This window comes from Anas platyrhynchos, chromosome 5 (genome assembly GCF_047663525.1).
Source record: "Anas platyrhynchos isolate ZD024472 breed Pekin duck chromosome 5, IASCAAS_PekinDuck_T2T, whole genome shotgun sequence".
NCBI classification, from domain to species: domain Eukaryota; kingdom Metazoa; phylum Chordata; class Aves; order Anseriformes; family Anatidae; genus Anas; species Anas platyrhynchos.
The window spans coordinates 35,170,930-35,198,865 of NC_092591.1; the positions used below are offsets into that span (position 1 = coordinate 35,170,930).

General features: G+C 39.5%; 1 protein-coding gene across 8 annotated transcripts in view; it reads left to right on the top strand.

Moving 5' to 3' along the window:
• The window catches only part of NUMB (NUMB endocytic adaptor protein), a 95,661-nt gene that overhangs the window by 24,470 nt on the left and 43,255 nt on the right, over nt 1-27,936 (top strand). For 7 of the 8 annotated variants that reach the window (XM_072038804.1, XM_072038807.1, XM_072038805.1 and 4 more), the window contains exon 2: nt 23,700-23,816. The gene's annotated coding sequence lies outside the window, so the exon portion shown is untranslated. Of the gene's footprint in view, nt 1-14,507; nt 14,657-23,699; nt 23,817-27,936 lie in introns of those variants that run through there. The other variant, XM_027459182.3, reaches the window with a different exon arrangement.

A 27,936-nucleotide genomic window follows, 5' to 3' on the forward strand; every position in this document is an offset into this window, starting at 1 on the left:
TCAGTGGCACTTTTTTTCCGTGAATGTGTGTAAAAGCTTTTAGTGGAACAAAGCAATCTGCTTTCCATGCTTTAATGCCTGCTTTTGACATAGGACGTAGGTGTTGTGATCAATAGTTGTGTATTGAGTCAGGTTTTCAAATACTTACTCAAAATGGTGTTGATACGCACACAGCTTTGGGTGTGCTGGCCTTTAGGGAGACTTTGGATGTCACGGTTCTCATGGTGATACCTGGATTTTCACTCGTATTGGGAAGTAAGTTTTGCTTTTTGAAGTAGGAAAAGTTAATAGTATTTAGTGCAAATTTCTTCATACACTTTAATAAATGATACTTTTTGTAGAGCCACACTTTTTTCTTCTGCTTTTGGTATTTGTTTTGAATCTGATGGGCTAAAAAAATCAATTTGTGCAGCTGTGGTGCATTTTCACTAGTAAAACTACTTGCTCGAGCATAAATTTGTATTCACCAGCACACTTAAGCAGACACAAAAACCTCACCAACTCGTTTCTGAAGGTACCACTCCCAACATTTCTTCATCTGGCATGCTACTTTTGTTCATCTGCTTGTGGAAATCAGTTGAAGTAGATGAAACAGCTGCCTGCTAGCTGTTTCAGTTTGTGTGGTTTGGGGTCAAACAAAAATAGCAGTACTTACTTTGGAAATAGGGAGGACTGCACTGAACTGATTATACTTGTAAATGCACTGGAGTTTTACCTAGAGCACTGAGCCAAAGTGGTTGCTTGTTTTGGAATAGACTTAATTAAAGTTTTGTTCAAAGACTTTTTGGGTAAACTTGTTAAATCTGTTTGGGAGCCAATGATTTGAAGGGAACTGGTTAAGGATATACTGCTTTTTTCTTTTCCTTTTTTGTTGCTGTTTCTGCAGGCATTCAGACTCCTTTTTCCCCTTAACAGTAACCATAAGACCCACAGTTTAAAAAATGGCTGTGATGCCTCTGTCAGAAGAGGATTGTCCAAGAGAACGGCAATGGTGTCTCTATCTACACATAGCAGGAAGATGAACAGTAGGAAAGGAACACTCATTGCATTAGTGGAAGCTATGTACACGTGTAGGTGGGTTGCTTGTGAGCTTGAGGGAGGGAAGATTCTTGTGTGGAGTCTGACAGCCACTGATTGTTACCCTAAGAATTAGTTTCTGATACATGGCACTTCTTGTCAGCCTCTGTCAGAGTTTTTCTGAAAATTCATTTTTTTTTTTTAAATTTTTAAACAACTTAGCTAAATGGAATTGACAAACTCTGATGGAAAATTAAAGTTTACCTAGATTTTTCCAAAAAATTTTTATTTGTCCTACTTCAGAAGATCAGAATGATTTATTTCAAGAGGCTAAAATATGGGAATAGTTTTTCTATAATTGTAAAGATGTTCTCATTTTTGTCTGTCTTGACAGTTACCAAGGTGTTAATGTCAGCCAACCTATGCATCTCTGAAGCTCTTACTGCTGCTGTCTGCTCACAATGCTTTGTTTAAACCACCATATCACCCTAAATTAGGGTTCATAAGTCATTCTTAGAACAGCTCCTAGCATCTTCTAAATGTTAGTGTAACATTTACTACCCTCTGGCATAGAAGCTGGCTTTAGCATGCTCACATTAGTAGTCTGGTCATTTGTTCTGTACAGTCAGGGCTCTTTAATGCATGTTGTTTGGACCCAGTGAGTTGTTTGTATTATTCTAACATTACACCTCTTGACATGTGTGACAGTGCTGTGCCCTAGAAATGTGGGGCAGGCTGTAAGGTGTGAGTTGACAGGTAAGATGAAAGAGCTGTATGTTCTGAAACACCAACATGTCTAACCACTGGGATGCATCGTTTCAGTTTCCTGGAAGTCAGAATTTCACTTTCATCGTGGTTATAAACAGGGAAATTGTGCTGCTGTTGGGGAGACAGCTGTCTTGCTACCTAATCATGTTCATTACAGCGCATATCACAGCTGTCAGTCAGGCTCTCTGTTTTTGACTGCAGGAGCAAACGGAGCCATCATTAATGTGATATTTGTGTTGTAAGGTTAAGCAGGGCAGAGAGGCAATTTGCAGCTAATTCTAAACAGTTGGTTAAGGTTTGTATTGCATTACAAAGGTTGTTACAATACACTAATTAAGAAGGTTTTCAGGAAGAAATCTTTCCCTTGTTTTGTACCTTTTGCATCTGTGTTTAACTGCACCTGCTTCTTGTGTGTGTGAGGAATGGCAGTAACAGAGGGTGGAAGAGGTGTGACTGAGAGTCTTTGGACCTCCATGTTGAGGTAACTGTTGTGTCACTGTGGGCTAGGGAAGGGAGGGAAATACTGCTCCTGAGTAATGTGTTGCCACTCACTGCCTGAGGATTGGTGGCCAAAGGATGTAAGGGATGCTTTCTGGAGTTTGGAGATGTAAAAGCAAGACTTTTGTGTTTTCATCACATTCTCCTAATTGCAAGTATTTCATAAGCTTCTTGCTAATCATCAGTTGCATGTGTGGCTGCAGTTTTATGGAGGTAACTTAATACTGTACTAAGGCTTCAGGAAAAAACAAGACTACTTCTGCAGCTCTTTTCCTGTCCTCTTGTGTGGGATATATCTAGTATGGCTGCATACATTAATTGCTTTGACATAACTGTTGACTCTAAGCAAAATGTTTAGGGTCCCTTTGTTTAGCTTAGAACAAAGGTAGTAAGACCATATTATGTTAGTGCCTGAAGGCATTCACTTAAATGAAATGTGAGGTGAAGTAATACTCTTCAAACCAAGCAGTAAGTCAATTGCAGATCAGAAGAGGTCACTGAAGTAGAGTGAAAGCAGTTGTATATCCAAAGGACCATACAGGCACTTAGGGCTGGGTTTACTTAATGCTGAAGTATTTTAAAACAGCATGCATGTAGTAGTCTAACTTCGTGTTTATTTCTAAAAGTATTTTAGGTCTAAGATCACACAAGGAGGAGCCTTCCTTGGTTGTAGTAGTGATTTTGATGGGCATTTGAGCCAGTATTGCTGCTGATAATAGCAGCTTTCTGTTCAGTGCCCTTGTACTAAGCCAGGAGAGAGCTGCTTTTTAGCTGGCTGGTGTCCCTCTTCCTTTCCACCATGCAGCCTTGCACATGCTGAGGCTGCTAGTACATAAAAAGTGGTGCAGGTAGAAGATAACAGCTAGAATGAGGGAAGGATGAGTACTGTTTGCAGAGGCAAACCTGATTAAAAGGTGCGTTAAACTACAGTCATTTTTGGATAACAGCGGAACGCTTTACTTCTCAACTTTGTTCTACCTAGTGCTTAATAACTGAGGAAGAGGAGTAGAAGGGTAAGTCATGTCTTTCTTCTCCTAGATCAGATGCTCAAGTCTTTTATTGTTCTTCAGTTTGCATTAGCAGTTTGTTCATTTCAGTGTTTAAAAAGCTCCTGAGGTGTGCAGAGGCAGGGTTAGGAAAGCCAAAGCCTGCAAAGTCAAATCTTGTTGCCCTTCATGATTCTTGCCAGAAGGGCTTCTACAACAAGTATATCACCAGCCAGAGGAAGAGTAGAGAAAATGTGGGACATGGAAAAAGCAGAGGTACTTGATGCTTTTTTTGCTTTGGTGTCTACTAGAAGGATTTGCCTCGAGGAATCCCAGGCTTCTGCAACTAGTCTGGAGCAGTGGAGATTTAGCCTTGGTAGGGTAAGATTAGGTAAGGGAGCATTTAAATTTTGCAAGTCTGTAGGACCTGGAATAATGAGGGACCTCGCTGGTGGTGTCATTGCAGAGCCATTCTCAACTGTCTTTGACAGATTATGACAACTGGGGAAGATTACTGTGGTCTGGGAGAAAGCAAATGTCAGTATCCCCATCAAGAAGCACATGAGGATTTGGGGATTTACTGACTGATCAGCCTCAATTACTTGAGCAGGAGAGGTGGGACCAAATGACCTCCAGAGGTTCTCTCCCAACATAAACCAATCTGTGATCCATGGGAAGGTGATGGAGCAAGTTCTCCTGGAAGCTGTTTTCAAACACATTAGGGTCAAGGTGATTAAGAGTAGTCAGCATGGGCTTATGAAGGGGAAGTCATGTTTGACCAACCTGGTAGCCTTCTGTGATGCAAAGACTGTTATCCATGGGGGAGAACAGCTAATGTTTTCTTGACATTGATTTTTGACACCTTCCCCCATACTGTTGACAAAGTGATGAACTACAGGCTAGGTGAGGTGGATTGCAAACTGTCTGAGCTGCTGGGCTTAAAGAAGTGTGAGTGTTGGCACAAAGTCCAGCTGGAGGCCCACTACTAGTGGTGCACCCTCAGGGTTGCTAGTAGGGCACGGGCTACTGAACATCCTCAGTGTGCAGAAGGATGGGACAGAGTGCGCCATCAGCACGGTTGCAGGTGATACAGAACTGTGAGGAAGGGATGATACAACAGATGGTGGTGCTGCCTTTCGGAAGGACCTTGACAGGCTGAAGAAATAGGTTGACAGGAACCTCATGTTCATCAAGGTTCTGCAAAGCAAACCTACTAGCAGGTGCCTGCATTCCAGCACTGTCATCCCGTGCTGCACTGTTCTTAGCATTGCCTGCTGTTGGCAGACTGCTTGTACTCAGGCTTGGACAATGTAGTGCCGTTTAAGCATGGTGATTAGACGAAAAATATGCAAAGCTGTTTGGAGAGAGCTATCAAAGTCCTACAGAAGAATGTGATAACAAAACTAAAGCATTTATTTTAAGGGTACTTGAAGTGTTGAGGAAACAATTTTTACAGCTCTAGACAATTATTTAAATGTAACTTGATGCCAAAGTTCAATGAATGAAGGAATGTGAAAGTGCTTAATGCCCAACTTATGCAATGACTTGCAAGCTGAAGAAGTTACAGGGTCGCTGCTGTCTGGTCCTGCGCTGAACCCACAGTATGTTGCACTTTCTGTTACAGGCAGCCCTGCTGGCACAAGTTTCATGCAGTTTGTAAGTTACTTCTTTGTGAAAATGAAGCATTTTTTCCAGCTGTCTTTACGTCTTCAGAACTAGTATTGCTACTTTACATTATTGTTGTTTTGAGCGTGTCTTTTTCCAAGACTTCATATGTTCACAAAGTCTTGGTTTGCAGTTCTCATCTTCAGAAATATTTTAGCTGGAGCTTATGGTTACATGAAAAGTAGATTGTGAGGAGACAAAGCATTTGTGTATGAAGGCTAAGAGGAGTTCTAGGAGCAGGCTCCTTAAATTGTCTGTGGTGAATAACCAAAAGAGCCCTAACAGAACTGTTGGGATGTATATAAAGCATACATACATACAGGTAACCATGGAAAGAGTTTGATGCAAGGAACTGGAAGCCAAAGGAAAGATTTGAGGAACATGACCTGGATTGATTGGCACACCCAAACTTACACAGTAACTAGGGGTTGTGTGAATACTGGAAGGATTTCACGAACATTTTAAAGCAAAATTCTAATGTGACCGCAGTCGCATGTAGGAGCAGCAAGTGTCACTTCTATTGCATCTGCACTGAGCCAGATCTTAAAAGCGGGTAATAATAGTTCACAAGCTTCAGGAGGAAAGTTTGGAATAGCTATATGTTATAAATAATGCTCTTTTCTGCTAAAAAGTCCAATGTATCAATTTGTATTACTTGGAGTATTTTGTTAGTCTGTAGTGCATCTTCATCGCAGTCTGAGACTGACATCTTTCCATGGTTTTATTCTTTCTTGAACAGTGTTATAAGACTGAAAAACAAACATCGCAAGCATCTAAATTTTAGTCAGTCTCTGGAATGGAGATAATCAACATAGTTAAGCCAAAACAACAGTGACGAGAATCCATGTAGATTAATACGATTAGGTGAAGAAAAATCCAAACTCAGTGCCATTAATACTTGCAGAGGTTCATCACAGGCATCTGTGGTTATGTTTTTACTTACGGTGGCTTGGCAGATTCAGTACAGCTAAGAGTGAATTTTAACAGTGTATCAGTGTTAGATGTCCACATGTATTCAATTAGGTAGTGAAATTGCACAGTATCACATCTTTGTCTGAGGAGGTAGAAGCCAGGCTGGCTGGCTGGAGGTTTAACTAAATAATATCTCTTCTAGTATGCTGAATCTTCAAATAGTATTCCACGGACTGTGGGGATTCCAACGCACTGTTCTACAACCACTTCTAAAGGCAACTTCTCAAGCTGATTTAAAAATCAGATTTCTGAAGGCTTAAATCTGCTTCAGCACTTTGGTGACAAATGCACTTAAATGTCTATACATCAAGCTGCAATCAATTGCAATCAGTTTGGCAATCTCTTAGATAATCCTTGTTGGAAGGAATGTATCAATGGAAAGAGGTTCCTGTTTTAATCCTAATAATGTAAACTGGAATGTGTGTTGTCTGCTGGTTGTTGTTTGAAGTGGATGCCAGAAATTCTTACGATAAAATCAGTGATAATCATTCTGCCAATTTGAGGAGACATGAGCTCCACCCCAGAAGTTCATAGGAAACAATCTGGAAAATTTGATCCACGATGAGACTGTTATGTTGGTCCTGTAATACCTCTCGCATACCCAGAATTTGAGTACCTGAATTCAAGAAGCCAGTCTGCCTATGTGACCTTTTTTTTTTTTTTCACTATGAAATTGATCTTTGAATTCTGAGATGCTTTTGGCAAGGAATTAATAAGAAAAATATGTGTACAGTTGCAACTCTATGGTTCTTGCTCATGAATGTACTTGATTCCAGATGTCCAGATCCAAGCAGGAATTAAATGGAGTTGATTTCATTTTTAAAGGGATTGTAGTCAGTTAGTTCCCCAACATGTGCAGCAGAATGACTGCGATGGAATTTGGTGAAGATTCCCGAGTTACAATACTGCTTATTTTAACATGATCTTAGCAGAGTTGGCTTCTCATTTAACGTAGGGGCGCAATGCAGTGTGTGAGCCATAGTGTTGCAAGTAGGTAGGAGGTCCAAGAGGTTTATAAAAATTCACCTGAAGGTGTTTGATAAACTCTGCTCAACCTGAAATTGGTCCTTGAAAGCTAAAGTTTTCTCTTAGATCTTGCTCTGTACAATTTAAACTGAACCCTAAACATACACTGAAAACAAAATAAATTTCTAGCAAGTCTTTGAAGAAGTGATTTTTTTTGTTGTTGTTGCTGCAAGCTTGTACAAAGCCCAAGTACCAGCTTGTACCTTAACTGTACTTTCTAAAAATGTATTTATGGATCTCTTTCATATTGTAACATTTTATCACTGTTTATAATAACATCTGTGAATGTAGCAAATTTAGTTTCTGAAAAAAACAGGTCTTTAATCTTACCTTGCTTTATTGTAAGGAATGTATATATTATCAGGAATTTAAATGGAATTTGTGAATCTTCACATAATCCACACTGAAGAAACCAGCTGTAATTTGCTTTGTCATTGTGTAAAAAGTACAGCATATAAGTGCATTTCACAGTTTGAACTAGGATTTAATATCACAAGCTCAAATTTGACTCAGTAATTTGGCTCTGTTTTACTGTCTGTAACTTATACAATTCTTTGGTATTTGATAAAATGACATTCTGTTCTTCAAAAATTTGTAGCTGTCGTTTTAATCCAGTGTTGAAAAATCAGGTAATGTGTTTTATCTAATGCATTAAAAACTTAAACTGTAAAAAAAAAAAAATATAACTATTTGAGATATCATCTGCCAGATCTTTTCATTCCCCATCTCAGTTTCAAATGCAACCACCTAGAAATGCAAACTGCTGACGCTTGCCGATTGAACTAAATACAAGAGCAAGGCTCATCCAACTCTCATTCAAGTAAACCTTTTAAAGGTTTGTAGCACTAAAGCACAACTCACTGAGTGAAACTTTTTTGTGTTTTTCAGTAGTTTTCCTACAAACAAATAAAAATAAAATGGGTGTTGTTTTGCGTATTTCCTCGATGCTACTCATTTGCGTAAGCTTCAAGAAAGAGGCAGAGATTTCTACACACACCATCCTGGGGAGAAATGTTAACTCAATATCAACTTCTAATATTTAAAAACACATTAAACTACATTTAACATAGCCAATCATGTGATCGGGGACAGTCTTTTTTGTAATTGTGTGCATGAAGATAGATTCTCTCATAAGGAAAGCAGTAGTTTTACCTAAGGGGAGGAATGAGTAAAAATAAATATTGCCAGTTCACTTATGAGCCCTGCAGCTTGTTATTGACCCATCGAACAGCTTGTTCTGTCAGGACTCGGTGCCAGAATTCAGGAACAGGGAAAATAAGCCTGATCAAAATACTTGTTCCTTACATCTTAGTCATCTCCTTGCAGGTCTGAGGACCTACTCCTAAAAAAGGAAATGCATAAAAAAACATAAAAGCATACAAAAAACAACCTTCTTTCTTAAAACAGAGGAATACAATTTTCTTAGTGAGCAGTCCTGGGCTATGTTCTGATAAATTCCTAATCTCTATATTGAAGGAATAGTAAATAAATATTTTGTTCTGCTAAGCCAATTTCAGGAAACACGTAACTTCATAACAGACTGGTAATAAATGAAAGCTTTCACATTAAAACATTCCCTACAGAGCTTATCAAATATATTGTTCCTACTGTTCACTGGGATTTCTGAAGTGGGCAGTACTTGCCTTCATGTTCTTAGGCAATAATTATTTTTTGGAAGGCTAAGTCAGTAGCTAGCAAAACTATTTATTATCCTGATCTCCAAATTTGCCCACTTGTACTGCTTTCCTGACAGGATGTTTTGTAGGACAGTGTGTCCCTCCCTTTTGGTCAAGGCAGGACAGGGAACGGATCTTCATCCTTAAGAACTGGAGCCATTTTAAACAATGATGCACCTTTGATATGTGATTGTCTGAAGAGACGAGCGGTATCAGCTCGAACACTTCCTCATATTGTTGCTTACTCAGAAACACGTCACTCTGAAGGTCTCAAATCTTTACAAAGTCCATGTTGTAATCTGGAATGTGTGCAAAGCTGTAATTTATGAAAGCTCGATTTCTTGAAGACCTTTGTACTAGTCAGTTTAAAGCTCTACGCTTGCTTTGCAAATACAGTTTTAGCAGGTTGATTTGCTGTGTGACACGGCCATTTTAAGCACAGCAAGATTAACGTCGATTTTTTTTCAAATCATGACTAATTTACATAGGCCATACAGACTGACTAGTAAACAGATTCATAGTAGAATTAGAGGGTTAAGGGTTTTGTACATTTTACTCTTAAAATGTGTTTTTTGCTGAAACCCTCATCGTGAACTTACTGCCGAGCACCTCCCTTCCTTTGTCATGATGGAGATGTGTGTCGGTGCTAAGCAGGCACTGCTGCTGGATTGCTTACATTATTACTGCTTATTACATAGCTTTCCCAATTTGAAGCAGCGTCACCAGTTTAATTTCAGTGACATGGATGTAACATTTCAAGAACTACTGGACACAAGGAATGCTGGAGGTATCGTGCCAGCTAATGAACGTCAGGGTTATTTGCTCATACATCTGCACACTGCTTTCCGAGCCAGCAGCTGAATGGTTTTCTTACGCGTAGTGTTCTGCTGCGGGGGTGTTGGAATAGAAAATCTGTCCTGAAAATATTCCTCAAAAAAGCTGAATCCCATTTTGCCTGTGACATATAACAGGCTCTCAGATGGGGAGGAGGAGGAGCTGTCTTTGCAGAAATGGTGAAGCTTTGTGGGGGATTGTTATGCTATGTTTTTTCCCCTAAATTCTCTATGTAAATGTGATTGCTGGTTATAACTAAAAGGGCTGCAAGAATATCTAATGGTATTTTGATAAGTGGTTAGCTCTTTTGGGAGTGGTGTTGCGATTGAATATCAATTTTGTAAGAGGTTAGGTTTTTCATGCGGGGAAAAAAAGCTGCTCAATTCAGGCAGTAGACAATAATGTCCTCTGAAGCATAAAATCATTGTTGATACAGAGCTATAGATTTCCTTCAAAGCAGAAGGTTTTGGTATTGATGCTTACTAGGAATTTAGGATTTAATTAAGTTGCTGACTTGCAGAAAGCCACATGCTGGCCTAAGCTAACATACAGACTTCTAATAGAAAAGGGATGCAGAAAATAATAACAGCTTCGGCAGGGATTATCATGATTTTGTAAGTAATTCTAGGTAAATTAGAAATAATTCTAGTGCACTTGCAGCTGCTGCAAAGCAAATCTTTTCCCTTTAAAGGGAAGTGGGCAAAGGATAGGAGAGGAAACCATGGGAGACAGGATGGGTAGTCTATTTGGATTGCTTTTAATATTCACTGCATAGTGGTGTGTTGGCTACTGTGATGAAAACTTTCTATTAGTACCTTCAGGGAAATGGGGAAGGAGGGATTATAGCTGTGACTTTCCTACTGAGTCTTTAATTTTGCTTTGTGCAGAAGTGAAGAGGACAGTTGTCCACGACTGGGCTTTTCTGAATATAAATGTTGCCTTCCACTTACTGGCTTGATGCTATTTTTTTTTTTTTTTCAAGCTGAGAAGTGTTTTCTATCCTCTGTTGTTTTTAATGGAAGGGAAAATGGAGATGAAAGAACTCTCTTGAGCCTGGAGTTTGCACAGAGGCCCTTCGCTCTGTCCTCCCGTCGCGTGGGTTGCTGAGGTGACCGAAGGCGGCCTGCGTAGTGCTGAGGTTCGAGGGCCCACCGGAGCCTCCTCTGCCGCGTTCCCTGCAGCCCTGGGTGCTCTGAAGACCTTTGTCTTCACCATAATGTACATGCAGTACCAGTCCAAGTTCTCCTTTAACCCATAACCCCAAGCATGATAGCAATTTGGATTGATTTAATTCAGGCAGCCTTTTTATGTGGGGGTGAAGGGAGGGAGATAACAGCTTAAGAGCTCAGCATTATTCCGCAGTGCAGCGTTAGGTTACAAGTCAAGTGAGGTAGAAGCCTGGCCCTAACATACCTTTTGCTAGTAATAGCAGCACTTTGGATGCCTCAGGTCTGGTATAAAGTTCTTTTACCCTCACGTTTGCCTATAGGATATTTCTCTCTGAGTGAACATGCTCTAAGCGTACCGCTTTGGTATATGTTTAAATAGTAATTGGTGCTGGGGGTGGGTATTTCCTGATACTTAATGATGATTTAAAAGAGTTAGTCATCAGTGGTCAGGAAATACCAACTCCAGATTAGACCGAGTTCAGTTATCTTAAAAATGTTTTAAAGGTATTTCAGTGTCCATCTAAATGTGGTATGTTGTCAGGGACATTATGTGCATAATGGCAGCTTGTTCTGGTGTTTAATTATAGAATAAGTAGTGGAATGCGGGTACTGTGTGCTTTATGTTGTGGAGTAGTTGCCTCTACTTCCCCAGCTTTTGGGAGGTGGTCACACTGTGGTGCCTAAAACCTGGCTTAAATTCTGTAACTATAAGATTTCCTTTTAGATTCTCAAATTAAAGAATACTTGCTGCCTTCCCCCCCTTGGCAACCACAATGGCAGTCTATATGTAAGTAATACAAGACACTTCAGTTCGAGTTCAAAACTTTCCTTTGAGGTTGACCAGGTACCTTCTGCTGTGCCCATGGCAGCGATCATTTTGTGAACCTTGCAGGAAGGATTTTTTTCCTCGTGACTTATGAATTGTTTCATGCCCTGATGATGCTTACAGTAATGTACATTCTTCAGTTTATAGATTAACTTGGTGCCTATGTGTACTTCCGTTCCAGTGACAGACAGTGAAGTATTGGGATCAGAGAACGTCACAGTTTACTCTCTCCCCTTTCCCTCCTCCACAACCTTTACATGAGTTGAAGATGATGGTTGTTTTGCCTATTACACTCTTTCCTATCATAGCAAAGAGCATTTTAGACTTATATTAGATTTTTACAGAAGCTTGTCAGACTTTTTTCAAGGTGGATTGCCAGTCTTTTTATATGGTTTAATATGCCATGATGAACTTCAGATCACTATTTGAAAGATCTTGAAAGATAAAATACCAGGAAGGCTGAGTAATGTTTCCTTTTTAATCCCATTCATCCTGCTTAGCTCAGTTTAGATAAAGATGTGTCTCCTCCTTGCAGGAAAGGGTGCAGATGGAATAAAGCCTTTTGTACCATGCAGATGGGATAAGGCATTTTTGTACCAGCCAGTAAAGCAAACTGGTCAAATAAACCAGATGTGGAGTATACAGTAGATGATGAAGAATTGTGGATATGAAAAAACAACACAGTACTCCCTCAATTTATGAATAGTATCTTGGTACTGTATAGCTCGTGCATTTTTCTGTGCTGTTTTTTCAATATTGACAACTCTCTCAAAGGGCCTGAGATTCCAGATGTAGTGTATCACCCAATGTAGCACTATGTCAAAGTACTTCCCTATTTTTATGTGTGGGTATAAATTTATGTCAGTGTACTCTTCTGCAGATACATTTTCAGAATTAGGGAGCTGTAATTTTTTATTTATTTATTTTTTAATGCATATGGTGGCAAGAATTCATTTTTCAATGTAAGATTGGGGTCTGAATCATTACTTAGAAACAAAGTTGAGGTGTTGAATTTAAAGCTTCTTACAAAAGATTAGGTTTGATACAATTATAAGACAAAATGAGTTCTCCAATTAGAGCTGTACTATTTTGCTAATTTGGGACAGCATGATGTCTTAACATGAGAAATAGTAATCCAGGGTAGTGGTATTAACATCAAACAGTTGTGTATGCGATTGGAATATATTGGATATATTACAGAAAATATATGTAGCAAAAGAGGGCTACGTGTTGTGTCTTTTCTGCCATGCTGCAGCGTGTTTGTCAGTAAGGGTGATGCCTATTATCAGTGGATGGCAGCAGCATGTTAGTTCTGATAGTTAGTTCCAACTCTTCTAGGACACGTGCACGTTGTTACTTCTCTTTAAAACAAGTAACTTCTAGGTTATGAATCTACTCTCTTGTATTAGATGAACAGCTCATGCAGGGTTCATACATTCATGCAGGGATCTACTCCTGTGCTTTTAATCCAGTGTACAGACCTTATCCTGCACCTGGCATGATGGAATAAGTTTATTTAAGAAAACTGGACAAAAATGCAGAGGTTGATGTATACTGATATCGAACAATCATGGTAGTTACTTTTAAAAGTTACATCTGACACTTAAAAAAAAGTATTTGTAAGTTCTAGGGACATTGCAGATTCTTTATTCCAGAGGTATTTAGTGCAGATATTTGCTTCAGTCTTTGCTGTCTAGGTAAGCCATGTCGAATTAATATTTGTTGGGGCGGGAGGTTGGGGATTGGGGATGAAAAACAAACAAAAAAAACACCCTAACTTTGGTAATTTATGGCTGATATGGGAAATTCTGGGAACATCTACCTGACTACTCCTACTATCTCAATCTTGTTTCTGTGTTTTGACTGCTTTCCTTCTTGGAACAGGTAATTTTTTTTTTCCAGCTGTAATCTTGTAAAGAAGTACTTTGGGACTTAACTGGGTAATTGCATGCCTCTCTGCTTCCATTAAGTATTACACTCCTTTGGAGTGGGCTGAAGGTTCCTGCTGTCTAGGCTTATAACTATTTTACTAGTGCACCCAGATATCCTTTCTTCTGCAGTTATTTTGGTAGGCGCATGCTGAACAATAAAAGTAGCTTTATCAGTCATACGACAAACTTGGATACTGCAGATGAAAGAAGTATTCATGAATAACACTTGACTCAGTTTATAAAAGTAAACATACTCTGTTTTGTGAGACCTGATTTAAAATGTTTTGCTCCGTACATTGCCCTGCTCCTTGCCAGGTTTTTTTGTGAGTTTTCTTAGGCTATCAGTGAGCACAGCTGGAGTTGGCTGAATCTTGCTCATAACTTGAAGACACAGTGGGAAATGAGGTATTTAGCGTAGAGAGCAGGTAACCTGTAGTGGCCTCTCCCGCTGATCATTGCATTGCAAGAAAAGGCACAGTGGCACTGAAGGTCTCTCATAGGGTGTACTACTCAATAAGAGGACTGTTGTTGCTTGCTAAAAAACACAGGTTTCCACCCTCCATCACAGAAGAATGGAGTTTATGAGCATATTAACTGCAAAACAAAAATAAGGGGCATAATACATATTATTTTTAGTTTTAAGGTAGACAGGATAAATGCTGCTTTTGATGGAATGTAGTGAGTGGCAGTCACAGTAAGCTCTGCTGGTTCTCATAGCAGGGTATAGCTACTGCTTCTAGCAGAGATGTCCTAATGTGGTATGGTTGTAACGGTGTCTTAGAAAAAGTTTGCCTGTCAGTCAAGCGTCTTAGAACTGATGAAGCACTACCAAAAGCTAGGTAAAAGCAGACAGCCAAAGATGACTTTGGTTTGTGTGTGTCACGGTATCTCGGAGATCTGAGATAAGCAGCAGCTAGTCATAGCTAGTAGCATAGTCAGTGCAGCTATTATTTTGACCTGGGGTCACGTCCAGTTTGTTTAGGTTTCCCAGAACTATTTTGGTGTACCTGACCCAGAAAGAAGACTGTGAAGGCCCTTCCTGTTGTGTCGCTTGTGTACCTAGCATGAGGGGATGTGGGTGGTGTAGGGAATTTGTAGGGAGTGTCTCAGGCTGTCTACCACAGCATGCCTCAGAGCTGCATTCTCCTGTTCTGCTCTGTCTGTTGCAGGGGTTTCCCATTTTGTTCTGTGAATTTTTGAGAATTGTATTACCAGGTTTTATTTGTGTATAGTGCAGCCGGCCAAGACTGTGTGGGGACTTCTTAAAACAACAGACACTTTTCACATGGTAAGTTAAGTGCTATGGAAACCCAGGACTTCGTTTTATAGGTAAAAGTGAGAGCTCATGGGAGGCTTTTTTTTCTCAAATCCTGGATATACTGAATTCAAATTGCTAAAGAAGATACTTGCTAGCACTTCTCATTGAAATAGACACAACCATGTAGTCTCAGTTTTGCTTAGCTTTCTTTGACCAGTTGAGTGTTCATTTTCTGATCTACACTTGTGAACTATTGTGAACTATTTATGAAAAACTGAATGCCAGATCTTTTTACCTTAAGATTGTGGGAGTTTTAAAGTTTGAGAAATTCTACTAAAGTTTGTACATGAATTTCTAGGCACCCTTAGGAAGTTTATTCCTTTCTTTAAATGTGCATCCTAATCTAGCTGAGGACATGATGTAGCAATGCTTTTCAAGTTCTTTGAACTCATCTCTACTAAAAGTTTTATTTAATGAGGTCACTAAATAATATTTATTGCTGTACTCATAGCGGGAATCTTCAACTACTTACAATGTAGTCAGAAAACCCTTTTCTATTTACTGATATGTTGAAACAGTTTGACTCTTTGAAATGTATTAAAGAAATGCTTTATCTTAGCATTGTATTTAGTAGAGCAACCTCAAATGTTTCCGTAGTTAGAAAACTTGAGCCTTGCTTGGATTTCATTTTGTCCACCACGGAATATTCTCAGTACACTGATCCATAATTCAAAATCCATTTCTTTTGTGATATCTGTCAATAATTAGCTACTTTAAAGCTAGATAAGGTGCACTTAGTAATAGCTGTGCTAACTATAAAGTAGTTTGTTTTTTAAAAAAACTTGTTTCAGTCTGTATTTCTGTAGTGTTTTTCCCCTCAGACCTAGGATGTTATGCAAAGTCAATAATGCTGACACACATTGGCTACTTCCATAATCTATGGGTAATGTATATTTTAAAGATTCAAAAAACACTTTATTTCCTTTTTTCGCCACCCCCAAAATAATTGTATAAAGGAGAATTGAAGCTAGAGCACTTGGCTCTGATTTTGCACCGGAGTGGGCATGGATTCACTTTACATAGAGTGCATCAATCTGGGATGCTTAGGTTTTATGGAGGTGTTTGGTCATCCCTTGCTGATACACTGCGTTTCTCATAGCCCCTTTCAGAGTGCCCCTTCAGAGAGAAGGGCAGCAATGCTGAGAACTTCACATGTTGTAGCTATTTTAATCTTACCAACATGGCCATTTTTATGTGTAATGTAATATTACTATCCAGCAGGAAATATACCCTCCTACTGTGAACCTCCAGACTAGCCAATGTTTTAGGAATGCTTTCTGACCTTCTTTCCAGCATCAGGGAAATCAGTATGTCAAATATCCCTGTTTTGCACAATCCCCACCCTTCCACCCACTTAGGAAAAAAAATTTACAAGCTTGCTTTAGATGTCCTGATTCTTGTGAAATGTAAGATTATTTTTTTTCCTCCTATTTGTATTTTAGTTGTTCTGTACGTCTAGAAAGAGTTTCTTAATTCTAGGTGTTTCTAAGAGAGGGCCTTAGCAGTAACAAATTTTATAAAAATCCCTGTTAGTAGAAAACTCACTTAACTACTGAGAATATTTTGAACGGTAAAAATACTCTTGACAGAACAGCATCCCTGAGAATAAAAAACAAACAAATTAAAAACAGACTAGGCAAACATTGATCAGATGTATATTTGTCTGTGAGTAGAATCTTTTAAGTATGGGCAGATATAAGTATGTTCTGTAAAGTTAACTGAGTAATAAGGTCACTCAAATCTTTTGGGGTGTTTTGCTGTATTAGGTAAATACGGAAGGATGGAATCAGTGCCCAAATCAAGTTTAAACTTGTGTTGTTTGAAAACTTTTAAAGGTTAAATTCAGTATTCTGGAAGTTGCCACTAGATCAAATATTGTAGACATTCATTTTAATAAAATATATGTCTTCAGTCTGAGTGCTTTGTCAAGTTAGTAACCTATACTTGGTTTTTTTACAGCAGAAGCAGGGCAGGAATGAGGTGGAGCAGCTGTGGGATTGCCTTTTGCTTCAGACTTGGGTTTGCAGTGCAAAACCCTGAACTCAGACACCTCTTCTGACTTGGTCCTCGTGCCTTGTCTTACCAGTCACTCCATTGCCAGTTAATGTGTTTTTTTTTTCACAAATATTCTTCTGTCTGGAAAAGATAATTCAGCAATGGGATTGCAGACATCAGTATGTAATATACAGGGAAAATTGCCTGTAAGCCCCGTCCCCTGATCTCTTCCCTAACCTCATCCAGCTCATGCTCTGCTTTCCTGGCAGTTCGGAGTGCGTGGGCCTCAGCGTAGGCCGCTTCCCGAATCTCCTCCTCTTCCTTCATTTTATATTGCTGTAGCTTTATGTGCAGTTATTATCTGGGTCTTTTGCATATGGCTCCAATCTCCTTCTGTATCTACAGAGCTGGATATTTATAGCAAGCCAGCCTAAGTACATTATTCCAGCGGTGAGAAGCTGATTGAGTACGTATTGTGATTCCTCTTGCGCCTACGTCAGTGAACAACTGTTGGGTTTTGGCATGCGTTGCATTCCTGGGTGTGGTTGTAGGACAATCCAAGATAGCCTCGGTTATCTTGGCTTTGTTACAGCAGCCCGTCACAGCATAGAGGTTCACATTATAGGCAGCGAAAAGCCCTTCATTCCAGACTGAAAATGTTTTGTCACCTTTGTCTTCAATTTATTTATTTATTTTTGGTAAGATTTGAGAGGGAGAAGTTACATGAGTAACTTGTAGGCCTGGTGTAGTTCACAAACTCCTATTTTTTGTTTGTTTTTAAATATTGTGAGTCACAGGCAGAAGTTTGGTCTTGGACATAGTTGTTTCTGCTTTTCAGCTTCAGGGTTCAGAATCCTGTTTATGCTGAATTTCATTCTGTTCTTTCTACTATGGGTTTGGGAGGTTTCATCTTCCAATATTGGTATGAATGGTCTACTTTCAGCCAGTGTGAATGTTTAATCTTGAGAAGCTAAAATGCAAATTGGTCGGCCAGCACAGGACTCAGCTGCGAGTTAACACTGAATGCAGAAGGACCGAGTATGAGAAAGCAAATGAGGAATGAGCATGGAAAAAGGAAACCCCCAGTAACTGTCAAACATGACGCACGGACTGCTGCCCCGTCGTATGACAGGGAACTCCCAACAGACAACGTGAATATGAGTGTGCTGGAAGCTGTTGTCACTTCGTAGTGTTGGTATCGCTCAAACTCAGGACTTGCAAAGGCTAAGAAAGTTTGTGTTGTCAGACACTGTGTACTTCATAGAAATGTTTCTATATAATCCCTGTATAAACAGTGCTGAAGGTCAACTTCCAGCGCTCTTACTTGGTGAGCGAGAGCAAGAGAGAGGTGGAAGAAGAGAATCTGATGCTTGCAAATGTGCCATTTTTCTTTATAGGGTATTTTCTCATAGACAGTGAGGAAACAACAAAAAAATAAAACTCATTCAAATACTTAAGCTCTTTAATAACAGGGAAGATTGAGTGACTAAACTAGGCTGCCCTTGCAAATTCTTCTTTTTCAGTTAAGGCTTCTTTAATGAAATTTATTTATGGTTGGAAAATGTTGAGTCTAAATAACTGAAGAGCATGTTATTGCATAGATGAATGATCTTTTTGTGTGATGTGTGTGAGTTTACCACTTTGCCTAACCACTGGAAAAAAACAGTTTGGCATAACTCTTAAATATCCTTGGTGTGAAGGCTGAATAAAGGTGGTTTGTGGCTTCCAACTGTCTTTTTGAGGCATGTAATTCAAATGCCTGTAGTCACTTGCATAATTTTGCTGTCATGAAGCTAAATTGGACAAAGAAACATACATGCAATAGCTACTTAGCTTTTTTTTTTTCTCTTAATTTATGCCAGTTCTCTGCTGCTGCTCTTTCTAAGTAGGATTCCAACTTCTCAGTCTTGATGCTGGTAAAATAGAGTGATAAAATGCTTATATTTAGAAGGAAAGGCTTTATATAAATGCTGTCAGCATCTCTGTCTACAGTGGTAAGTTAGGCTGCTACAAATGCTGAAAGAAGACTATTATAGAAAGATGACAAGCTCTGTAGTCCTCATCTGAGAACCCTTTTCCTCTCCAGAAAAATAATACTGCTGGAGAAGACCACTGCCTGGAATAGTGGCAGCTGTCTGGTGTGATGTGTGCAGCCCAGGAAAATGGTAGGGAAGGTGCTGCTGCACAGATGAACTCAGGAGGTGAAGTTCCCAAAGTCAGTAGCTGGACACAAAGCTTGGAGACAAAATTCAGACACATAACTGTGTCTTCAGGTTGGGGACTGCTCCAGCAATTAGCCAGGATGGTACGCTGCTGCTGCAACCAAGTGTGTTGGAGCTGAGAAGATAAAGAACAAACCATGAGCAGGGCAGAAGGATGACACTGGAATATAAATGCGGCTCCTGAGAGATGATCAACCTTGGATGCGATGAAAGTTACCCTTTAAGAAGTGACAGGAGGTGTTCACACCCATCTGTGCTGGGAAATGCACCTAGGGAGAGCCCACAAATACTGATGTAGGCAACCACAGGTTGAACTCGGTGCTTGGTGATGTATGGTCACAAGACAGTAGCAGCCATGAGTTAACCAGGGGTGAACAGTGGTGTGGGTTGAGTGGACTTTCTGTCATGTGCACTTGTGTTTTCTGGCACTTATGTTTTTAGTGATAGTTAATGTCAAAGGGATGTAAGGTGATGCTGGTCCCCCAGGGACTGTGGTCAAGATCTGCTCTTGTGGAACTTGCCAATGTGAATGGATTATGATTTCCTGAGGAGACCTGATTTTTGGCATAAGTTGGCTTTTATCTCAGTTCAGTACCTATATCACTGGCTGACTGTGTGCATCCCCTGCTCCTAAGTTCATTCCTGTGAATGTAGTAAGGTAAAGTGTAATGTATGTGGGGGAATTACAGGATAATTGAGGAATGTGTAATTGTGAGGGAAGGCAGTGTTGTTTTCCACCTAACTTTAATGACATTGTAAATGGTGGTATCTATGTTATCAATGCCTGATGTATGAAGGACAACTGCATGTTCTGCAAGGAATAGAGAATTTTGTATGGTTTCTGGACTAATAAAAGGAAGGCAGAAGGCACTGTTGAGAAATGTGATCTGTGTATAGAGTAGTTATGCTAGGGTCACCTGCCACAATAGTTGAGTTCGTTCATTGTACCAATTTACACTGTGTAAACCTGTGACTAGTCACAGGTGAAGGTAACACAGTTGTAGCTTTAATGCTGGTTTGAATCTGGCAGTGTAACATCCAGTAGGCTTTGCACCCCGTTCCTATCATGCTTGCCCCAGTGCTGGGTGCCAGCTGTTACACTGCGGGCATTTTTAGAGTGCTCTCCTGTTCATCCTGCTTTCTGTTTCCCAGCTCAGTTGCCACCCCAGGAAGCAGCTGTCTTCTGAGGAAGGCGATGTGTGGCTGTCTGATACTGGGAACAGGGCATGTGACATTTCATCTTCCCACCTGCACAGCAGCAGCCCAAACTGTTTCAAACCTTAGTACCAGGAGTGAAATAGGTTGCTTGCAACTGCAGTCATACATCAGCAGGCAACACGTGATACACGGCGATGACAGGACCTGCACGTTCAGATATTCAGAGGAAGCTTCTGAGAGCAGTGATTTGGTTGCTTTGATTTGCTCCTTGCTCTGTGCTGTGCCTGATTTAGGGAAGGTGGCTGGTAGCAGCAGGCATGGAAAGGCTGCTCTGGGTGCAGGGCTGTAGGATCGTCAGGTGATGTTTCTGTCGGTGCTGAGCTTGAAGCTTCATTGAGTGCTCTGATGAGCATGAGACAGGGTGAGAAGGAAGGCAATTTTCCTGGGTGTATCCTGTTTGACTTCTCTTGTTCCTTTGCCAAGCAATTTAAAGTTGGGCAGATGACAGCTATCTGTATGATTCAAGAGGTTACAGCAGCCATATGATTTTTCAGCAGGCGTTACTTCTGGGCAATGCGTTTCTTGGCGCGCTCTGCCACCAAGCTCCGAGCAGCGCAGGGTAGGTGCTCTCTATACTGAAGTAGATCATTATTGATGCTGTACTGAAGTGAAAAATTGTTGGTTTAGAAAGTTTAGAGGCATCTGGGACTTCACTGTCCTATCTGGCTGAGGTCATTCAGGCACTGATGTCCTCATGAGGGCTGTTGGCATCCGTGGAGCTGCTGTATTGCCACTGTTCTTGGCAGCCCGGCCTGCGCTCCGGCACTGGTTCATGGGCAGCCTGACCCCCCTCTGGGACAACATCAGCTGCCACGTGGCTGTGGGATGTGTTTAACCATCTGAAAGGGATGGAAGCGTGATCCCCAGGGTGGTAAATGGGATCCTGTTTTCCCTGAGATTGTGTCAGTGAGGGAGGCAGTTTCTGTGCTGGTGGCATAACTAACGCGAGGACAGCTTTAGGGGGCTGTAATCTCCGCACTTACCTCAGTAGTTCAGGGTGATGTTAATATTGGACTTTCTTCTTGGATTTGAACAGCAGAAACAAGAAAGCCAAGAGCTCACAATATTTGGTATTTGTACAACTTTAACTTAAATTTTATTGGAAGCAGGTTTGGTGGATTAATTGAGTCCCGATATGTTTTTCAGTTAATGGTATTTTTTTGCCTGAATGTAGTGATGCTGAAATTAGTTAACTTTCTGTGAGATGTTGAGATTTTTAACCATAAATCCAGTTTTTCTTTCTCGAGCAGTATATTTTTGTCCAGCACTGTCTACTTACAGCACCCACCTGAGTTCCCCAGGACTTTGTGCCTTGGCTTGCTCTGAGAGAAATGATGGGAAGAACAAGTAATTAGAGGTCTAATTTTCAATCAGCTTTTATTCAGGCCTGTGTTATCTCTCCTTTAGGTTCAGTAGTAATTATTGAGACCTGAAACACTAGACAATTACAATGCTGATACCTTCAACCAACTTACCACTTCTCCCAACTAACAGGTTAGGCCAGGCCATACACCTTTATTTTAATTAGCATCAAGGAGAAAAAAAATCTGCAAAAGTTCATCTCACTTCACTGAAGACTGCCTTTTTGCTTGTCTCAGCTGGCATCTTTTTTAAAATAAAGTTGATAGGTGCTCAGTTGCAGTCTAATATGTTATATTTCTGTAGCTCTCACCTGGCCCTTGCTGACAAATCTTTACTGATAGCCTGAGATATTTCTCACTTATTACAGCAAGTATTGCTTGTAATTATCCTTTCATTTGAGGATTTTGCTGAAATAGAAGGCATTTTTTATATTCTTCTGCTGTCTTCCTTAAATTGACCATTTACTTGTATATCAGTGGAAAAATAGGCACTGTAGTTTGGAACCCTTGGAAGATGGGAGAGCAGCTCCTGGGTAATGGGGGATGAGGAGCTTTGTGGACATCCATGGTTAGGGGAAGGCAGCATTGTTGGAAGAAAGCGGTTGTCTCAGCTATTTCCATGGTAGACTGGGAAACTGAAAGGTAGCGCTAGCATTTTGAGGTGCATATCCTACTTGCTTTTCAATCTACGGTCGACCTGCTGTTAAATTTCATGACACTAATAAGTGCTCAGTGTCTCACTGTACTAAGAATACAATAACACTTCTGTTGTTAATATCTAGATCCTTCAGACAACTCCAGTGAAGATTGTTTATTGTTACTACGTGAAGGTTAATTTAAACTGCTCATGTTAGGGGGCACGTTACAGTCTTTTCTTAAAATCCATTTTGATATGAGTACTTCTTGCAAGGAAAACAAACATGCAGAGGCTTGTTCTGGTTTTCATATGTGTGTGTTTGTAGTAATTGTCTGCATTGTAGCAGAAAGTCCATGCTGATCTCAAAAGAGATAATAAAGCTTGGATGTTAACAGATGGAATAAGTAAGTGCAAGGGAAAGCTAACAGAAAAAAGCTGAATTAAAATTCCATTATCTTATGACTAGGAAGGCAGCATGGTGAGGCTGAATATGTTATACTCTAAGCCAAGGACTTGGCTTCTGTGCTAAGTTACTGTAGATTTAATTTTGACTTGAAGTTGTTGAGGTGCTGATGTGAGCACTTGCAGTGCAGGTAGCAGGTGAGGCAGTTTTACTCGTTTGAAGCAGTCTGTCTCAGGTAATGAAATGTTTTTGTTTTTTTTTTTTTTTTTACTAGGGGATGTCATAGTGGACTAATTGGTTTCAATGTGGTCTACAGGCTGGAATTAAGCTCTCATTGTGGTGCTGGAAAGGCAAAGTATTTTGACTAGACTGTTAAATTGCTCCCATTTTGTGATTAATGTTTTCTTCTAAAGAACAACTTCACTATCATGGAGAAGTTTTCAATTATTAATTTGGTATTGGGCAAAAAGGTTGGAAATGATCTAATAATATTTGTATGTTAAATACTGAGTTAGTTATTTAGATAAATGTATTTTCATTGTCAGATACACTTAAAATAGGTCAGTACAACTCTGTTTTCTTTCTCCCCACTGAGGCTAAAGGGAGTCTAAATAACCAGTCGGATGTGGACCCCTGGATTTATAGACATCTCAAGCTGTCTTGATAATTCTCAGCGAGTATGTAATTGCAGATTCACAGTATGTTATTGCTCATCAGCAATAATGTGATACTGATTCTAGTGATCATAATGAAATCTGGTAGCTTCTGTGAAAGGAAATGAGAGAGTGCTGTCAGTATTTCAAAAAATAGTGCCAGTGAGGTTTTGTAGCAAGAGCTGTTAAATACCTGTTCTTGGCATCCATAAACACAAACATTACTATCCTTATAAGCAGAGGGCTTCTAATGCCAAGCAATAGGAAAAAGGAGTAGGGAGGTGAATGTATCAGTTTATATGAGGCAATCTGAAAACCTTGACATGGAATTCTTCAAAACAAAAACCAATCCAAACAACACAAAACAACAATAACAAAAACCCACAACCCTAAATGCAGTCTGATTGATTTGTCTTTCTATCTCATAGTACTTTCTGGATAATAACTCCCTGCCCCCTGCCACTTGGCCATTTCTAGCATACATGTATTTTGGATCTGACTTTATCATCTCTGTTTTCTTTCAGCCCATAGGTTCTCATCTTTTCGTGTATCCATGGAGTCACGGTTATAGCTCCAAGGGAGAAGAATTTTGCGAGAGTGATTTTAAGAAAAGCACTGTTGCAGGACCTGAGGAAAAAAACGTAAGTCACCAAGTCAAGATATTCTTACTACTGTAGGAAAGTTACATTTTGTTGATTTTGATTCTATGGTACTTAGGCTTGGGGAGTTGTTTTAGCCATAAAGTATGTAGACCAGAATTTTATGAAGATAAATACTTTTAAAAGATACCATCTCTCTTCAGTTATGTTGCTATATCTGAATCTCAAAATTACTAAGTGCACCATTGAAGTTGTGCTTGGATTTAATATTTATCACAGTAGGCAGATGTGAGAAACATGAGGCATGAAATGAGGTTTTACATGCTGTGTAATCATAAAGAATACAAGTTGTGTATGTACAAAATTGTACCGAAAAGCTGGCATTGTGTTAAAGAATCCCTTGATTAGACACTTCTTACAGGGACTACGGTGACAGACTTCTTAGACATCTTCTGAGTTCTCTGGCAAAGGAACATAATGGGTTGTATTAGAATCTAGAGAGGATGAAGAATATTTTTAAATGTATTTAACTGGTTCTCTCACTAATACCAGAGGAAGAATTCAGAAAACATTGCATCCTGTGTGCTTAAAAACACGTATAGTTCATATCTTATTTCATTAAGCTAGCTTCTGATTTGATTACATTTGTGTAAAACAAACAGATTTAGGAAATAATACTGTTAGTTCCAGATGATGTTTTGCAGAGCTATTATGAGAAAACTGTTATGAAACAACTCAAACTGGCTCTGAACAGGTGTACAAATGTTGACATTAATTCCTAGTATAGTAAATAAGAATCATATTTCTGGTGAAGAAAGATTTGTTGTTATAAGTCAACCACAGTTGCTATGTTGGACACCACAGGGACTTCTCTAAGAAGATTTTACCTATCTTACATATGAAAATGAACTTTTTGTATTGCTAAGCTTATTGAGGGATGGTCAAATGTTCTGACTGTCAGAAGAAGTTGCTATACTTTTTCTCTAGAGTTGTTTTCATTATCAAACTCACTGTTCTCTCAAAAGCTCGACACAAAGCCTTCACAATTTCACTTTGAGTTATAAATTAATATTAAAAATGCCTTTGGTAACACTTAGTCTTCTCCTTCCATTGGCTGCAGTCAAAAGTGTGGCTGATTTAGTGTGAACAAGCTGAAGAAAATGCAGAGATAAAAGGACCTTAATTATATTTATTCAACTGCTGGAGGATGGGAATGAGTGAAGTGTCTTGAATTGCTACATAACAGCTGCCAAGCAGTAATGGACATGAGTGCTGCAGTAACAGTATAAAATGGAGTCATCTGTCATCTTGTGAACATACTTTGAGCTTATTTTTTCCTCGTACATACTTCATGGTAGTTTAAGCAAACTTTGATTTTCTAATTGAGATTGACTAGTGCACACATGGCTTGTTGCCACAGTAATTCAGATTTGGTGAGCTATCTGTAATATACAAATTCAGGGGCTGGTTTTCATTTAAATGTCTTTAGCTGTGGAAACTTCAGCTTCTGTGGGCTTGGGGAAGAGAGATCCATACCGCATGGAGCGAGCCAGCTGTTGTAGGTCACAGCGCAGCCGGATGGCAACAACTGTGGTGGGATGCTGTGAAAACTGTAGCATGAGATCTTGGCCAGCTGAATTTGTGGTGAATGGAGACCAGCCCGAGTTGTGCTGGTTCAGAACACGAGCTTTGCAGCACAGTATTCTCCCTGTTCTAATGTGGTCAGTAGTGGATCCCAGGAAAAAATGTAAGGTGGAGGAAGACATGAAATAAGCCTTGCCAACCTGTCATTTTGGACTGGACATCTCCATCGCAGTTTCTAATAGCCTTTGGAATTTCTGATCAAATAATTAAATTATTTTTTTTTTGAATCCTGTTGTACTTTGCAAAACATCCTGAGGCAGGGAATTGTGCAAGTTAATTGCATATCATATGAGAAATACTCTTTTATTTTGAAACCTGGGCTGCTCAGGAATTCGGTTGTTTGTCCCCGGTTTCTAGAATGTAAGAACTGGAAAATCATCATTCCCTGTTCATTTTCTGATGCTTGTGGTACTATATGTTCTGTAGCTCTACCCACCAGCAAGTTGCTTTTCCAAGGTAAATACCTTTGTATCTAACCTTTCCGTGTACAGAAGCTGTTAAGTAGTTCTAACTGTCCTTGTTACCCTTCTGCAGCGTTTTGTTTCATTTCAGAAATGATGGAGTATCTACAAGAACTGCACAGTATTAAAAATGATTGCAGCCTATTTTTTCTTGTGGCATCTTTCTGGTTTTGTTCTATTCCTTTCATAGTAACTTCTAATAATGTTTGATTATTTGACAGCTACATTTTCTATTTATAGAGGACTAAACATGTCACTCATGATGTTTCCTAAACAATAGTAATAGCTGAAATCATATTCATTGTTATTTATAGTTAATGTCATTCTCTTACCCTTCTTCCATTTTGAGAGCATATGTGAATAAAATAAAAATCACTGTTTGCAGCAGAGATCCCTGTGCTGCATCCCAGTATGCTGCTGTCCTTGTAGATTTACCTAGTTTGATTTACTTAGTTTCTCTCTATGTGCCATACTTGCTGACAGACTTGTCCACACTGGTGTCTGTTTCCACTGACGATTTTTCAGAAAGCTGATAAAAATGTATAGCTTATTGTTCCAAATGTTTTCAGAATGTGGACCATGCAAACTTGTGGACTAGACTTATGGCTGCTGTATGTTCTCAGTGGAGAACATCGCTGCTAGATCAGTTGTCCAAAATGCTGTGGTTTTCACCTTTGTGCTGGTCATGTCCATTATGTAGAAAGCATTGCATAACCCCGCAGTACAAATACATTTTTTTTATTTTTTTTTTTTCTTCCTGAAATGGACCCTCCAAATAATCTGGATTAGAGTGCATGTTGGTTCCTGAAATGTGTGCCCTGGATCTGTGGCTTGTTTTTCTGCTTTTGCTGCTGTCACTTAAGATCCAGAACCAAAATGAGCATGTGCCTCCTCAATATGTTTCAGACCTAACAGTAAATAGGTAACGATCAGGTCAGTAGCACGGAAGTATGATTTATTTATTTATTTTTTATTTGGTCTTTTCTATTCTTAAGTAGGAGATGTTTGCCATTCTGGATACAGTTCTTTGTCTATTCAAAAATTGATTACTTGGTTATGAAACGCTCACAGGTATTAGTGAAGTAACTCCAGCGTAAAGCCTTAGATTTGTGTGACTGATTTACCAAACAAGTAGGCTTATTTTACTTGTGAAAGAGATTTTCTTTCAGTTCTGAAAATGCATTTATTTTTGTGAGTGTTGACATTTAACTTCAAGCTTTGGTTCCTGGATTTGGGTGATTAAAGGAAATCTTTTCGCACTCTTTCAGCCCTTTCTGTACCTTTTTTTTTTTTTTTTTAATAGGATCTTTTCTAAATTGAACATGTATTTGGACTGATGAGTTTTAAACCTGAAAGGCTAATTTTTGAAAACTTTAGTTATCCAAGAATTAGCTGCCCTAGAAATAAATGATTCACTTGGAAGCGGAATGGCTCGGTTAGTTAGCATTCGTCACATGCATCCAGATGAACTGCAAAGCAGAATTGCTTGAACTGCTTTCTGTGAGGCACTGCTAGTGTTTCTTTAGAAAACTTCTGCTTATTTTCAGTTGGTTTAGGTGGTATAACTCAACTGGCTTTGTATCACATAGAGTGTTTAGGAGACCTGCTTTTATGCTATTGGTTGATGATCATTGCAGGTTATTTTTAGAGTGAGCCCATATAACAAAGGGATTTACTGCCTTGTATCTCTGCACTTAAGCATAGCAGCAAATTGTATGGGACTGTAGTCAGAGCTTGTAATGGCTGTGGAGTCTGATGAATTGGGACATTTGCTTTAGAATAGTTGCTGATGGGGAAAATGAGGATTTTTTTTCTTGTATTTATTGAATTTTTGCACTGCGAGGGACAAGTGGTTTGTTAAGATTGGTAGAAAGAGCATTACATATTACTAGGAATAACCTCAGCCTTACAATGATCAAATGTATTTTTCTGACAGTTTAACTTTTAAGAGTCTGGAATGGGGTTGCTGTGCTGCTACGTCTGTTGCATACAGTTGTGGAATACTGAACACTGTTTAATTGCTGCAGCCTGTGAGTATTTGTTTGAACAGGCTGGCA